This window comes from Clinocottus analis, unplaced genomic scaffold (genome assembly GCF_023055335.1).
Source record: "Clinocottus analis isolate CAN_PGR_092001 unplaced genomic scaffold, fCliAna1.0.p SCAF_20, whole genome shotgun sequence".
Classification (NCBI taxonomy): domain Eukaryota; kingdom Metazoa; phylum Chordata; class Actinopteri; order Perciformes; family Cottidae; genus Clinocottus; species Clinocottus analis.
Genome location: NW_027175932.1, coordinates 3536857 through 3552463, shown reverse-complemented (window position 1 = coordinate 3552463; position 15607 = coordinate 3536857). Strand labels below are relative to the sequence as shown.

General features: G+C 46.8%; 1 protein-coding gene across 8 annotated transcripts in view; it reads left to right on the top strand.

Annotated features, from left to right (window-relative positions):
- magi2a (membrane associated guanylate kinase, WW and PDZ domain containing 2a) overlaps positions 1–15607 on the top strand; it is a 170930-nt gene that overhangs the window by 22639 nt on the left and 132684 nt on the right. The window lies entirely within an intron of this gene.

Sequence of the window (15607 nt, the reverse complement as noted above, 5' to 3'; positions counted from 1 at the left end):
AGCATTTTACTTATTGGCTTAAGGCAATTAAAATGTCTTTGCAGCAGGAACAGCTCTTCCCCCCCCCTCTCCCCAGTTCAAGTTTGAGAGGATGGAGACGAATGCTGTGTCTTCTTGCCTTCTAGTGAAACAGAGGCACAGTTTGAAGGCACTGGAATGGTGCAAAAACGCTCTTAATTTCCCTTCAGAGCTGCTTACTGCTCAACTTTTTATTAGCATACAGCTGTGAAAGACGATACAAGCTTCTCCTTCTTCAAATACACTTTAAATAATCTTCTAATATTTTTTTGTTCCTCCTCAAAATGTCGTCCTTGGTTTGGTTGATTGCCGTTCTTGTTGCGTAAGGTAGCCTCGGCGTACGGTTTCCATCACGTCTCGTCATTATTTCTGTGCTCATTAAATCAGTCGGTGACACAAAAGTGCCGTGCCCTTCAGAATGGATGTTTTAATCTCTGAACAGAAGGGACTGTTCCTGTCAAAATGAATACACTTCAGTGGGATGAAGGCAACGTGTCACAATGCATTTGTGTTAATAGGCGCGTGCCGTTTCGGTGGAGCGGTTGTCACGAGTGAAACTACACAAAAAAAAAATTAAAAATGCACCGTGACGTTTTAAAAATGACGATTTATATTTGTGGTTAATGGTGTTTGGTTGGGTGTAATGTTTCAGATGGCTTTGTACATTTATTCCAATTAATATCACATAGTAACTGTACACACCACACTGATACTTCCCATCTCGGACGGTTTGGTGATGCTTTATGCCCAATGACGGCAAAATAATGGCGGAGATAAGAGATTTCTTATTAGTCCAGCTTCTCTCTTGACAGAACAATCTAATATCTGCGAGTCTTCACACCAGTCACACAATTTCATTGAGGCAATATACCTGTCAGGTTTCTAGTTTTGCCCGTGAGACTCCTTTTTTTTTTTTAAAAGCTGACAGCTGAGGCTCGGAAATGAAGTAAAAAAATAAAAAAAAAGATTAAAAAAAAAGCCCACGTCTTGTCACACAATCAACGGTAATTTCAAAAGTGCGCGTTGTGATCCCAGTTCAGCGATAACACGGTGATTCACTGCGGTTGGCGTTCACCTGACAGCACGGAGAGGAGAGGTAATTATCACACTGCCAAGAAGCGGAGCAAACGCCGCCGTGTCGGCGCCGGTGTTACGGCCTGCAGAGCTTTCTGCGAGAGGCTTGTTGGTTTCCTGCTGCTGGAAATCCAACATTGAGCTGAAATGTCTTTCTTCATTTTACTTTTTTTTTCTTCTTCTTGAAGCAACCTCGAGTTCTGCTGATTCCTGCTGTTTTTTTTCCTGTGGAAATTGCCCTTAAACCTGCCTCCATTACCGTGAATATGACAGGTATGCAAATGGAGCAAATCGTCGGGGGCCTCAATTAGGGAGGACGAGATGCGCTACTCTGTTGAAGCCACTTCCTGGCGTTACGGCTGAGGAGGCGGGTTTATTTTAGCTTTAAATCTACAAGGAGGTTTGTTTTTTTTTAAAGCCGGGCTCTCGGAAAAGCAATGTCCGTCTAATTACCAAATGTTAGCGCGCCGACATGTCAAACTAGGGTGTTGAATGTGGTAAATATTATACCGACAGTCCTGCAGAGGTTTTAGTTTCATCTTAATTATCTATCCAAGGAATGTCGACCCCCGGTTTCACTTGAACAGACGGGGGAGCCGGACGGCGCGGCCACGCACTCGCCGGCCTCTTTTGGGAAGCCGACATTTAGGTTCGGGACACAATCGAGTCGAGCTGCTGCTCTCAGCAGATCTGATCTGGAGAAAGCAGTGCATTACAAATTTCACCTGACACGCAGGGAGGCAGGCCGGCCGGCGGGGGGACCGCGGCGCCGTGGAAAGCGGGAAAAAAACGGCAGTCGGCGTTTCACCGGAGAAAATAAAGTTTTTCTGAAAAATGTCAAGTGGTTGCAGGCTGTTATATTCCTATGAATACTGCATCTTGTTACCTTTGCTGTGGCTGCTTTTTTTCTAATGCCGGGTTGAAAAAAGGTCACTGTGTCTTTTGTGTGGACAGCACACACACACACACACACACACTCACACATCTAGCTAAATATTTGGTGACGCACAATAGAAGTCATGATGGTCTGGGTACATTTGTATCTATATTTTGTGCTACTTCGCTAAATGAGTTCAAGGTTGGCGAGATGTAACGGCTTCCTTCAGCTTCTTCTGGGCTGGTATGCGGCGTACGAGGCGGTGGAACTATATCGCAGAGCATCGGGGAAACGTGTGGTTTATGTATTGTAATGTATGGGCAATACTCCGGGGGTTTAGCATCTGCAGAAGGAGTTCCTGACTCGCTAAGCAGCTGGCGCGATTAGTCAACTGCTTCTGGCCCCGCGTCGCAGCGCGGCAAATCGCTTTGCATCCCTGGTAGACTTCGCCTTTTTATTTTTTGCGTTTTAAGAGCTGTAGAAACGGATGACTGATGCACACACACACACACACACACATATAGAACGCGTGCACATTATGCAAGCTCACAATCACCCACTCACTGACATTTACTCTGGGGAATCTCATGGCAGACCTGGGAACCATGTCTCTGTGAGCCCCCCCCCCCCCCCCCCCCCCTCCTTGACATTATTGGACACCTCCATTACTTCCTCAAAAAAACAAAAAAAAGAAGATCTCCCTTCTTGGCAATTCTTTTATTCTCCCTCACTTTGCCGACAGGAATACATATGCTGGAAGTGACTTTTCTATGAGCCTTCCACTCATTCATCCATCTGCTCTGAAAGCATTAGCTCCGCTTCTGCTGCATGAAAAGCGACCTGTTATTTATTTTTCTTCTTCTCATTGGAGATGTGAATAGGATCGTTCTCGTCGCTGTAAATCAGAATCCCGCTGACATTCTCAGCGATGCTGTTTGCCGTGGTTGTACTTAAAAGTCTCCACGCGTCCCCCCCCCTCATCTTTGAATCCAAAAGAAATGTATTATCTTAAAAATCCAGTTTGAAGCTCTTTGTCTTAGATGGGAACACACAGAGGACGAGAAATAATGAAAAATCTGCCATTACAAACAAATCTGTATTCGAAAAAAATTGGGCTGCTCAGAATTCATTTTACATCCGAACCCCCCAAAGCTCCGTCATCTGGTGTATTGCATGCTGAGACACACACACACACACACAGACACACACACACACGTCCTTATCTGTTAAATAACTGTGCTTTCGGTGGTAATGTTTAGTTGCGAACCAAACACTTCAATATTTGCTGTGCGCTCGAACCGCAACGGCTCCCTCGAGACCCCCCGAGGCGTCTGAAATCTAAATGTATAATGTCTCACTCTCTGCTTCCGCCGCCTCATGCATACAAGCGCGGTCAGCGATCTCCATCCATTTCCATCGTCTTCGGGCTACGCGTGTCAGCACGTTTGTATCATCACATCATCTGTTAGAGCCGTGGGGGTGAGGAGGGATAGCGGGCTCTCGTCGCGTCTCGACTCTGTAAGTGGTCCCTCGCACAGTTGGGATGAGATCGTGTGTGTGTGTGTGTGTGTGTGTGTGTGATGGATGCCAACATGCTCCAGATGTTAGCATATGCAGATATGCCAATGGGGTGTTGTCGCTTGGAGTTTGGGCGAAAATAAGAGGCTTTTCAGCCCAGAATGTTTGAAGTTTTTTTTATTCTATTTTAATTATCTAAATCGCGTATCCTGTTCAGGGTACGCGGGTTGCTGGAGCCGATCCCGGCTGACATTGGCCGAAGGCAGGGTTCCCCTTATACCACCCTGGACAGGTCGCCAGTTTATATAGCAGGGCTCTCGTATATAGAGACGGACAACCATTTTACACCTACGGGCAATTTAGAGTCCAATCAACCTGAGCTGCACGTCTTTGGAAAGTGGGAAGAAGCCGGAGAACCCGGAGGGAACCCACGCTGCCACGGGGGGAACGCGCAAACTCCACACAGAAGGACCGACAAGACCGGGAACCGAGCCCCTCTCGCTGTGACGTGACGGTGCAATTCAATCAGCGAATGCTTCGGCTCCAGTTGTTTTAATATCAATCCACTGGTGTTTCTCACAGCGTCGAGACATAACACGACCCGGGGGGCGTCGCGTCATCAACCGTCTGACGCCCTCCCCGTCCGACATCTCCTCAGTTACACCGAGTGCAGCCCTGTCTTCGCCATGCTGACTACGTAGGCGGGGGAGGAAGTCACATCACTGTTGTGAGCAATTAATCACCCAGTAGGGTGAATCCTGGTCATCTAATTACTGACAAAATAGATGGAAGTAATGCCCGCCAGCGCCGCCGCTGTCTTAAGATATGGTTTATGTGCTTCCTCGCACACTAGCACTGCGCTTCAAATGAGTGGAACAATATTTAGGCAGACTCCAGCAAAGGGTTCAAACTCATGGCCGAAGAGTCGAGAAGCGGCTTTGGGGGCCGTCGTTAAATGTCGCCGGACCGTCACGACATCACGGAAAGGTCACAGCCGCCGCTACTCTTACGTGTTTCTGAAGCGTTGAACGCGTGCCTTTAGTTGTTTTTCACATTACCTGAGAGAAGTGAACGATATTAACGCCCCCTCCCCTCCCTCCCTCCATCGTAATCAATTCTTACACAACTCCATTTTATCTCACGGATGCATTTTCCTCCGATGAGCTGCACAGGAAATGCATTTATTCACTCTAACCTTTCTGTTCGAGAGGGTTTTTTTTTTCTTCTTTTTTTTTTGGTGGTGACATTTCAAAAGTTGGACCTAAAATGTGCTTGACAGTTAGGTGGAAGCGCAGCTGAAATAAGTGGAATAAGTTCAGCCTGCAGGTGCTTTGCTGCTTTTCCCTGCCTCTCTCTCTCTCTCTTGCACTCACACACTCATAATCTATTCTCAAATGTTTCTTTTCTCACTTTCCTCCTCCCCCCTTGTGTTCTAGTTCTTCCTCCATTTCGGCTCCTTTACCCATGTTTCTCTCTGTTAATTCCTCTCCGCCTGTGTCTGCACTTCCTGGCTGCCGTCTTTCTGCCAGTGTGGAAGCTTAGCCGGGTCTAAAGGAGGAGGCCTGCTTGTTGCCAGCGTCTAATGGGCAAGTCAGAGTGTCATGCGGGCAGTCAAAGGCTCCGCTGGTGAAGCGACGGCACCGGCAATTACAGCAGATGCGAGGCCACAACTTCTCCTGCTGGAGAGAAAGAGAGGCCGCGAGTGTGACTGTATGTGTGAGAGAGAGAGAGATTGTGCGAAGAGAATTGTGAATAGTGAATAAACGCAATCTGCCGTGCTTTTGTTTGTAGTTGTGCGCATGCATTCAACGCGCCAAACACTGTGAAAAAGCCCCGCAGGAACAGGGCAGGACGCCCACTCCCTCACCGAGAATAGTCCAGCTCCGGCGTTCGGCGCGCAGTTGTTTTCCCGTCGCTGGAGAGGGAATAAAGCTCGCCGCTTTGATGGTTTTCGCATCTGGTTCCATTGTGTAGGAGGACGTTCGTTGTGTTTGGCTTTCCGGCTTTTTGAAACGCTCGAGAAGCTCTTCACCCGGGACCGAAACCAACCGAGTGTTTGGATGGATGTCGGCCTGTCGGGGGTTCGGCCCACCTCGTCGGTCCAGACTGAGATATCTCAACAGCTATAAAACGATGTGCGACGGCAGCTTCGAGCACGATACTCCTGGTGCGGTCAGCTCGTCTCATGACATCGCTCTAAAGCGACCGTCTATGTCTTCCTGCTGACATCTGCATGCATTCAAATGAGACCGCATCTGTTAGAGATCCCATCCTGACAGACTTTGCTGCACCGAATGAGCGCGAGCTCGACACAAACCACAAGTTGCAGCCGACCCAACAGCTAATAGTACAGTTTAAATTCATGAAAACCACCTTCCTGAAATCCCAAGTACCACCCTGATTTACCTCCCGCTAATTAAATTTCATTTTTAATCAAATGTTCACCTCTTTATTCAGCATTAAAAACAAACAGCTGTTTTTTTTCTGTTTCCTTGCAGCAGCTGCATCCTCATCCCTTCCCCCTCCCTCCGAAAGCCCATAAAGGCCCAAAGGTGAATGTAATCAGTTTTAAAAAGCCTGCACACCTTTTTTTCCCCTCCGATTTAGTAGTCTTCATCATCATCCTTGATTCACGAGATAATGAAAACTCATTAAATGGCTTTCATTGGGTTAAAGCAAGCGGGAAGATCAAGGCCTCTTGTAATATCTGACAGTGATTATTACAGAAAAGAAACTTTTCTCTGTCGCGCACATGCACATTGGAGTCACTCGACATGAAGTAACACAATGTAATTTCGTGTTTCGGCTGTTATATATTGAGCAGGGCTTCCTTTATCCAAATAACTCTCCTCGCGCTCTCAAATCTGACTCCTCGGTCCTCCGACGATCTAAATGAAAACTTGATGTCATTATGCCTCCAATGCTGAAATTGAAAAACTCTGCGAATATTGAAAATTGCCTTGATGCGAGGACAGAGGCAGGCGCATTAACGCGTCCCGGTAGTCAGGTGGAGGCATTATTATGATGTTTAGAGCCGGGAGCTGTGATTGCCTCGGGCATCCGTCTTAGTGGAAATGAAGCTGATTTGTTTTTCCAGGAGAAAAATGCGTTTCGCCACTGAAGGAGCTTACTTTGTGCTCCACGAGCGATGGGGACGTGAAGCGCTGTCGGGAGCGAATGTAAAGTGTCATTTGTCTTGAATAAACACACTGCGAACCCCAGCAGTGATGAACGGCACAGCCACAACTCCTCCCGGGCCGTCAGAGGAGATCTGCTTCAATCCTCCTCCTCCCGATATCAATATTAATCAAAATAACGCAATTTGAGACAAAATCACCTTTTGAATCAATACAACTTTGGATTAAATCAATAAACTGCGTTCAAAAACCTTCAATTCCTACTTTTGTGAGTGATCAATATTCCGTTACGAAGGATAACGTTGAATTATCAACCTGTTTATCTTGTTTATATTGTCGGCATTGGCTCAATAGTCCACTTTTATATTGGAAAAGAAGTCCTGGAATTAACGTGCGGTAATTTAGAATACAAGGACGTCGGATTTAAGTAGATCAATTATACAAAAATAAGGGCAAAAGTAAAGAAGTATGTGGAATTATTATTTCTAGCACAGCTGTTCATTCAGGTGAATTGTTTTTTAACCAAGCTGCTCCTTTTTTTTAATCATATCAATGTACATTTTCTGTCAATTTCAGTAAAAACTACATGCCTCTGCCTTAACACTCCTCAAATTTGACACTTTAAAAGTGTCTTGAAGTGTTAATCTGTTCCAAACTTCAGCAGCAATAGTGATCTAATCCTTCTGCACGTTAGCAGACAGTCGGTAGTCCTGTTGTTATTACAGACCTGTGAACTATCCACAGACACTTCATTCATTCATTCATTCATTCATGGACTCATGAGTGGATATTTGGTCCTGCACTGACGCTCATGCACACATGACATCTTCAGATTGACTGCTGTGTACGTACTTAAGTCGCCGCAGTCCTCAAACGGCGTGCTCTGCTTGTAAAACTGTACCGCGTCGTTAAATCTCTCCGTCGTGTGTGAAATATGAGCCGGCCCTCCACTCGGTTCATGACGGCCTGATTTGTCCTCCTGTGTTTGGAGGCTTCATCTCGTAGAGGACGCCAGTGCTGAGTAAGCATTTCTCCTCCTCCACCGCCACCGCCACCTTTCCGGGGAGATGAATCATCTCCGAGTCGCGAAGCTACAAATATAAGTCGCTCATTTGCGAACTAATTGCGCCGTCACCGGTGAAGCAGCGCCTGGGAGCGCCGGGCGCCGACTGTTTGTGAGCAATTAGGGGGGCGGAAGTCGCGCGAACGGCGGGAAAAACACACACACACACACACACACACACACACACTTGCTCCAGGTAATCGAACCCGACAGGTTTGACACAACACGAAATGAAGACCCGTGTCTGGGAATCTGGGAGTCAGATTGAGACGCAGTGCCTCTAAAATAACTCGCCGATTTCTAGGCGCATGTCGTTTTCCAGTCGAGGGGCTTTATATTGGATTTACTGTGCAGCCCATCGACTTTGAAAGGAGGACACCTGAGACTTGTTGCCTTAAGCTACTCGGGAGGAGGTACCTCTATTTTCTGAGGCTTACTCGTGCACATGTGTGTGTGTACTGGAGATGAGGAAATGAGCGCAGGAGGTGATAATGGAGCTGAAGAGAAGAAGTCAAAATGAGGCCAGTCAAAAGAGTCTTATTTTTATCAGAAGTGATTATTCCACTATTAAAATTTCATTTTTTTTCACTCACAAAGACATTAGTATAAACCCTTTTTCTTTCTCCTCTCTCTTTTTCCCGTCTTCCTTGGATGAGGAAAAAGACATCAAAGTCTCTTCGGGGCTGGAGAAGAGAGCTGTGCATTATCACGTCTGCTCTGTTTTACCATATAAAGACCCCGCTTTCAGAGCTCCTGAATGATTAAGGACGTCCAAGTGTAGCTCTCTAATAAAAAGGTAGAAATCCTCCCCTCCCTGTGCGAGGGGAACAAGCGGCACTCTCTCTCTCAACTTTCCCTTCCACTTTCCCTCAAACTTCCATCTTCGGGGCTTAGCGGGTCATCCTAATGGACGCGCTCGGGCTCTCAGACAATCTCGCTGTCGCCGGCTGGTTCCAGTTGCAGGTGCAGCCGAGTCACAATTGTGTTGATAGCTTGAAGAAAATTGCTGTGTTTATGAAAGTATGAGCCATTGTCCCCCCCCCCCCCACACTCCATCCCCGTGCTGCATTCGACAGACTGTGATTACTGTCTGCAGCATCGGCCTTATTATAAAGGACTCCAGAGGTAAGCCGCGAGTAATGAGAAACGGACACAGGGCGGCTAAATGAAATGGCCTTCTCCACGACACGCCAGCACAAATTTACTCATCCTGAATCAATTCACAGCTAGGAGTTGCTTACTCGTGGAGGTAGGAGCAACTTTGTTATTGTTGTGTGCGTGTGTGAGTGTGTGTTTTCCTCTAAACAGCCTCCTGCTGCATGACGTGACTTTGCAAGTCCAGCCTTTCATGTTTGTCTTTTGCGGAGGGGAAAAAGCAGTTTATTTCTTTTCTTTGAAAACTCTGAAAATGATATCTCAGATCACGAAGGTCTTGGTGGACCGCACTCTTAAAGCTTGTGGTGTTTTTAAAATATATATATTTATATATATTTCCAGTTGAGTAATGTCTTTTGATTCACGGTAGGCGAGGTGTATTTAAAGTTGCGAAGATGCTCTCCGTTGAATGATTTATGTCGGAAAAGGCTTCAAAACGGTCGAACCCAATAGCGTTTATAACATCGCTCTGAAGATAAATGATCATAAATCACTGGCCGCGCTCCAAACATGCCATACTTGATATTTCCTGATCTGGCAGTATCCTTCAGAATATTTGAACCGTTAATGGTCAAAAATGGCTGTTGATGGGAGAAAAGCTCGGGTCTTCAAACGACCTTTTTAAGCGCACGCGCTTCTCTCTTTGAACCCAGAACCTTTCCACAAATCCAGTTTGTTGGTGTGCTATTTTCTCTTTTTGGCCCTCCAGCCACAAATGGCACACCGCTCTTATTCTGAAAATACAACAATAAGCCCTCATTACCATGCAGTCACAGTGTGATTGTGTTTTATCTGCCTGCAGGATCTCCATCATCTGAGCCCCCGTCGGTCCCCATAGATGGCAGTCTCGAGCCGCAGTCAGATGTTGCCCCCCCCTCCATCCCTCCCTCCCCTCCTCACCCACCACACAGACATGATGTAGACTTTGAACACACACACAGTCTGACTCTCATGCTTACGCTGGCTTCTTTCACACACCAGCACACACCTGCATGCAAAAATAGCGTTCACCTGAAAGCGGGGAGAAATGGGACGTGAAACACGAGGCAGAGGAATTGTTTCGCCCCGGCAGAGTTGGTGGCCGGAATACAAATCAGAGAGGAGGAGGAGTGGATCTCTGCCTCGCATGAATGTTTAATGCTGTGCGCTAACAACTCCGTGTTCGGGATCCGATCGGTCACTATAAAAAAAAGAAAGAAAGATGGCGACAGGCACCGTCGAACCCCGTGGCTGAAAGTGGGTCATGAGTTTGGTGTTTTGCAGGAAATACACGGCTCCCGTGGCCTCGACTAGTTTTGACGAGGAAGGGTTACCAAAAAAAAAAACACGACAAAAAACCTCTAATGACCCAGCTAACATCTGCACCCTGCTGTTGTGTCCTTGAATATGACACTGAAGCCCAAAATCAGACTCGGGGGTGCTGTCCTTTTCTCTTCAACTTGAGCTCGTGGAGCCAGGCAGGCAAACTAGGAAAAGACAAAACTCCCCTGCAAAGGATCAATATTGTGTTCCAGAAGAAAGGTGTCTCATCTCAGTTGTTTAATATTCGGAACAGTGGGCTGGAATGGTAAGGAAAAAAAACGCATAAAATGTGAAACACATTTACAAAGAGCCTCCATAATATCCTGACTTCTCGCTCAAAGACTGTGAAGCAGCGATGTAGTTTTGGTCTAACAAGGAGCAAAGTCATGCAACCGCACAGAACAAAGTGAATCTCTCTTCTCACACTGATTTCCAAATGTTGTCCATGAGCGTTAGAGGGCGACGCGGCTCAGGAAGGCAGTGAAGAAAAAGGAGTGTAAAAATAAATGTAGACTTTTTTCATAACCTTTGTAATAACCAGTTGGATGACATATATTATGTATTATTTCCCCCTTTGCCTTCAATCAGTTAATAAACTAAATCATAACTGTTCACTCCGACAGCTAGCTTACTTCAACGGCTAGCTTACCAACGCTACTTGCTATCTGCACGCAACAGCCTTTTTCCGCTAGCTAGCAGCCATAATTGTTAGCTTTAGTTTGCCCGCTTCAACTGCTTTTAAAAGAGTTTATTAAACGCGTCATCAATGCTTTTCTTGTTTTACATAGTTGGTTGCTACAGTTGTTGTCCTAGCAAGCGCTGTACACGCCACCCGTGTCTCTGCTCGCCAAGACATCAGTGACCGTTTTTCACGGTCACTGATAACGTAGGCAGAAGTTTATATTCATATTACGCTTTTATAACCTCTTACTGCTTCATAAGACAACCCCCAGCCAGCAGCGAATTGTTTTCAGCTCTATAAATGGGAAGTGTTTGTGTGTCCCTCTTTAGCTTCATTTGTTGACACCGCAGCCGCATGGGCGGGGGGGGGGGGGGGGGGGGGGCTTGTATTCCCACCGCAGTGGCATGTGTCAATGGCATTGACACTAATGTAACGTGATTGGCTCCTTCTAATGAGGTGAAATGCGATGACGTTTCACTCGACAATCAATCATGAGCCAAATACCCATTTGTACGGCTGCCTGGGAGTCCGTGTGTGTCGATGGTTAACAGCAGGCGGCTAGTTAATGATGCGGTGCGATGTGGAGTCCGCTGATGACGATGCATTTTCCCATAGCTTAACAGCCGCTGCAGTAATTACTTTGCAATCTTTTCTAAAGAGCAGATTGTCGGTGGTTTTATTTCGAAAAAAACAGTCCACATAACGGTAGATTTGTGCTGCAATAACACTCATCCTGATTATTTAAATAAGTTAGAACATTCTTTAAAAAAAACCTGTCCTATCTGAAAAATCTGCTTTTTTGATTTGTTATCAGTGAACTTTATAAACTCTTTTCAGAAACGCTATACATTCCTAGCCGGTCATGCCCCCCACCCTTCATTACCATGATGCATTTCACCGTGTGTTTGATCAGCGCCGGTTCGAAACGGGTTGAATGGCGCTGGGGTCGATGCTGTCTGCCCTGGTGTTGGCCCGACTCTCTCCTCCTCTCTGCCCACTGAAGCTGAAAATAGGACCAGGGCTGCAGGCTCTCTCCCTCTGCACAGCTCACTGCCGGACGACTTTGGATGCTCGACATAGCTGCACACTTTGTGTCACCGGCAGCGAGCGCTTTGTGTCTCTGATGAAGGGCCGCGGAGCCAAAAGGGTCACTCTCTATATGCCGCTTCTCGTGGGACACACTGATCTTGGCGAGATGATTGCAAGAAATCACTGCAAGAAAGTGAACGTTTGTTCGAGGTATGCAATGAATTATGCAAATTTGAATTAACGGCCTGAACAAATTTAATCAAATGGGGTACATAACCCGGGAAAAAGTATATTCCCAGCTCAGCTTCAACTAATTATTTTCATTAATGATTCATCTATCAATTAATTGTAAGGTCAATTAAGTTAAATAAAAAACGTGTTTCAATTTCTTCTGGGCGGAAAAGCCCAAAAGGTATTTGGTCAACTTACCTTTGCCTTTCTCTAAAATTGCCGTTCTCTCAAAATAGATGAAAATATAAAAGATGTACTTTTACTTTGAGACATTTTTCTTCCAATGTGAAAAAAAACCTTGCACCTAAATTCCTCACAGTGCAACTCAAGTTGATGTCAATGTATGTTTCAATCGGCTCGTAGCCGCTATCCCCGTGGTTTCATCTCCACACTCCCTTTTTTTCCCATTTATAAACTCTGTGCTAACCAGATCCCTCTGAAGCCAGAAAAAAAAAGCTCCACACAACTTTTAAACGCGGAGTTTGTCGCCGCCATCGCTGCTGTGGAGCAACGCTTCGATGATCAAACCCTTAGTTGCACGAGCAACTGGCGTCGGAGCTTTTCTGTTGACAGTTTCTCACGTCAACGTGCCAAGAAATGTACTCATCCGCCGGAGGACAAAAAGCCAGGGAAGAAGACTCGCTGAGGTAAACAACGCGGGCTTCGACATATTCAGCAACGGGCCTCGCAGACGTTCAGGCGCGTTGGCATTAGTTAGACCTCCGTGGTTTGCATTGTATCCGTCTGCACGATTCCTCCGCGGGCTACCTGTAAAGTGATTAATTATTACAGTTGCTGATTGATTCTCTGTCCGTCGACTAAAGCGCTTCAGCGTGTGCACACGGCTCCCTGATGGATCATCACATATGCCTCATTCAGAAGAGATAAACGGCGTTGCAGGAGGAAGGAGGGGAGGGGGGGTTTGGCTTATTAAATGGTTGACTTTTTTTGTTTTGCTCACATCGAAAGAAAGAAAGAAAACATATTTGTATCGCGGCGGAGTGTGTGGCATCGTGACAGCTCGGAGGTCTGATCCCAGAACCGACGGAGAACTCCCTCTCTCGCTCCCCGTTTCGCCCAGATTGTTTATCGCTCGTCTCTTCGGCACTTGAGTGTATGTTGAACCTCTCGCTGCGAGTGGGAAACGAGAGCGCACACGCGCCTCGTCCCGCTCTCGAAATGGGTCGAGACGTTTTTTTTTTTGCGCAAAGACGGCGGGCCAAGTCAAGCTAATTAGCGCTTTTACCTTAATTGTTGCGTGCTTGACGCCGTTCCTTCAGGTCCTTCAGCTAATGACGGTCACCTGCAGATCGGTTGTGATTTGATCACACGCATCGTGGCGAGCCGCGCTGAAGCACCGCAGACACGGTCCGTTGGATAATTGGATGGTAACTCAATTTGAGGAAGATGGCAATTAGACTGATGTGCCGAAAACGAAAGGGTGTCGAATCTCAGAGAGGAATGTCTTCTGGTTCTGTGTGTTTACAGCAACACACATTACGCAACTGACAGAAGAGGAATAGACAAAATATGGTTCAGTTGTTCATGAAGCAACTCGAATGTTTAGTTTAGGCCGTTTAGTTGGCACTAAACAACACGGACTGTGATGAGTTGTTGGTTGAGGATTGACCGACTGACGGCGTTAGCATCCACAGAGCTGCGCTGCTAGCTAAAAATGCTAAAAACAGTTTCTGGTTCCAGCTAAAATGTGGACGCTTGCTGCTTTTCTTGCTTCATATCACTGTACATTGAATATCTTTGGACCATCAGAAGGACAAAACGAGCCCTTTTGGAGTCTCGCAAGTACTTTTTTATGCTTCTGCATCTTTTTAAAGCGTCCGTCCGTCTGTCTGGTCCCTCCTCGTGAAAGCGATGATCCACATCTTGAGGGCATTGCTTCCTTTTTGGCACAGACACTGGTTTGAAGTGGTGACAATTTGGTGGTCAAAGCTCACCGTGCCCTCACAAAACTCTGTTTTGGACCACAACTCCAGCATTCACATGCCAATTGTGACCATCTCACAAAAATGTCAAGCGTTGACATTTTGGACATATATGGATGTAAACTGCAACACGAGCGGTTGGTGGAGGCACACAACTGTGAGGCGGTTCATTCTAGTCTCCATCCTAGTCTCTCATTCACCAGAATCATTGTATAGTAATAAAAAAAAAAACCTAGTGGGTGCAAGCTGGAATGCATTTGTAAGCTTTTTTTTGTTTCCGTGCATATGCTTCGTCCAGATAGGATGACGGTGCGTTGAGATATTCTAAGGCAGTTAATATCTGTATTCTCCACACACCCACCCATCAATGAATCATCCCAGGCAGTATATATATATCTCTCTCCCTCTCTCTGTCTCATCCGTGTGTCACTATCACTTCATTTGTTTGTGCTTTTGATTCAGGGGGTCGCGTCGTGCCGTCGTCTGCCGGCTCACTTTGCGCACTCGCTCCGGCTTTTGTTTTTGCCTGCGACAAGTCACATCAGCGAGCAAGCGAACCTCTTGCCAATAGTCGTACCTAGCACGAGTGATACGAGGACGCTGACATCAATTAGGCAAAACAGGACGAGAGCATGGCAGCGCATCAATATTTATTTCATCTGCATATAAATGAGATTGGGTTTTAGGGAGCTATTTGCTGATGAACCTCTCCCTCTCCAGAGCTCTCTTGCAGACACCACTCTTGTTTGGTGCAGGGAGGGGTGGAGAGAGAGGAGGAGGGGGAGGAGGGCTGCAGGAGGAGGAGGAAGGAGCCGAGGTATAATAAGATCTAGGGAAGAGGAACTATCAAGGCTGAGAGAGTGTGTTCGCAATAAGGCGGCTCAATTTGTTATCTGGCAGCTTCGGCTTCACTCCGGTTTTGGAAACTGCGTCCGTAAACATTGCCGAAGAAGAGGCTAATTCAAAGAGGGGGTCGGCGGGGGTCAATTCCTGGCAGCTCGCTGGCCCAAGCACTGGAAGTAATATCACTGGGGTTTGACACTGATGCCGATGAACCGTGGACCAAGGAGTCACGTCAGCGGAGGGCTCCGAGCTGGAGACTCAATCGCATGTCATGCTGCGTGTTCCCTCTTGGCCTCGGGGCGACCATGGAGGGGAGGGGGAAGGAGGGGCTGCAGCAGCCAGCACGGGGCGTCTCTCCGCAAGACTGCATGGAAAAGTTGCCCGTTCGGAGGGAGATGTCGGCGAGGGCCAGTCGATGGAGCTGTCCGTGGGAGTTTGAGTCCTCTGCAGCCTTCAGCTACTTGGGTTACGTGAACCAGCATGCAACAGTGATGGGACGTGACAGGTGGAATTTCCCCTCGTGGTGCACAGAGGACCGACAAATTCAACTTGTGCGACTAAAATATGAAAACATGTTGGTGTTTTTTTTCTTTTTTTTGGGCCTCAACCACTTCTTAACTTCATTGTTCTGCTCATCTGCATCGGCGGTGTCTTTAAATAGCTCGCGTCGGGTGCCTTGTTAGTCGTTCACATCCGTAATGAACATTAAATGACTTTGCAACATATTCACAATAA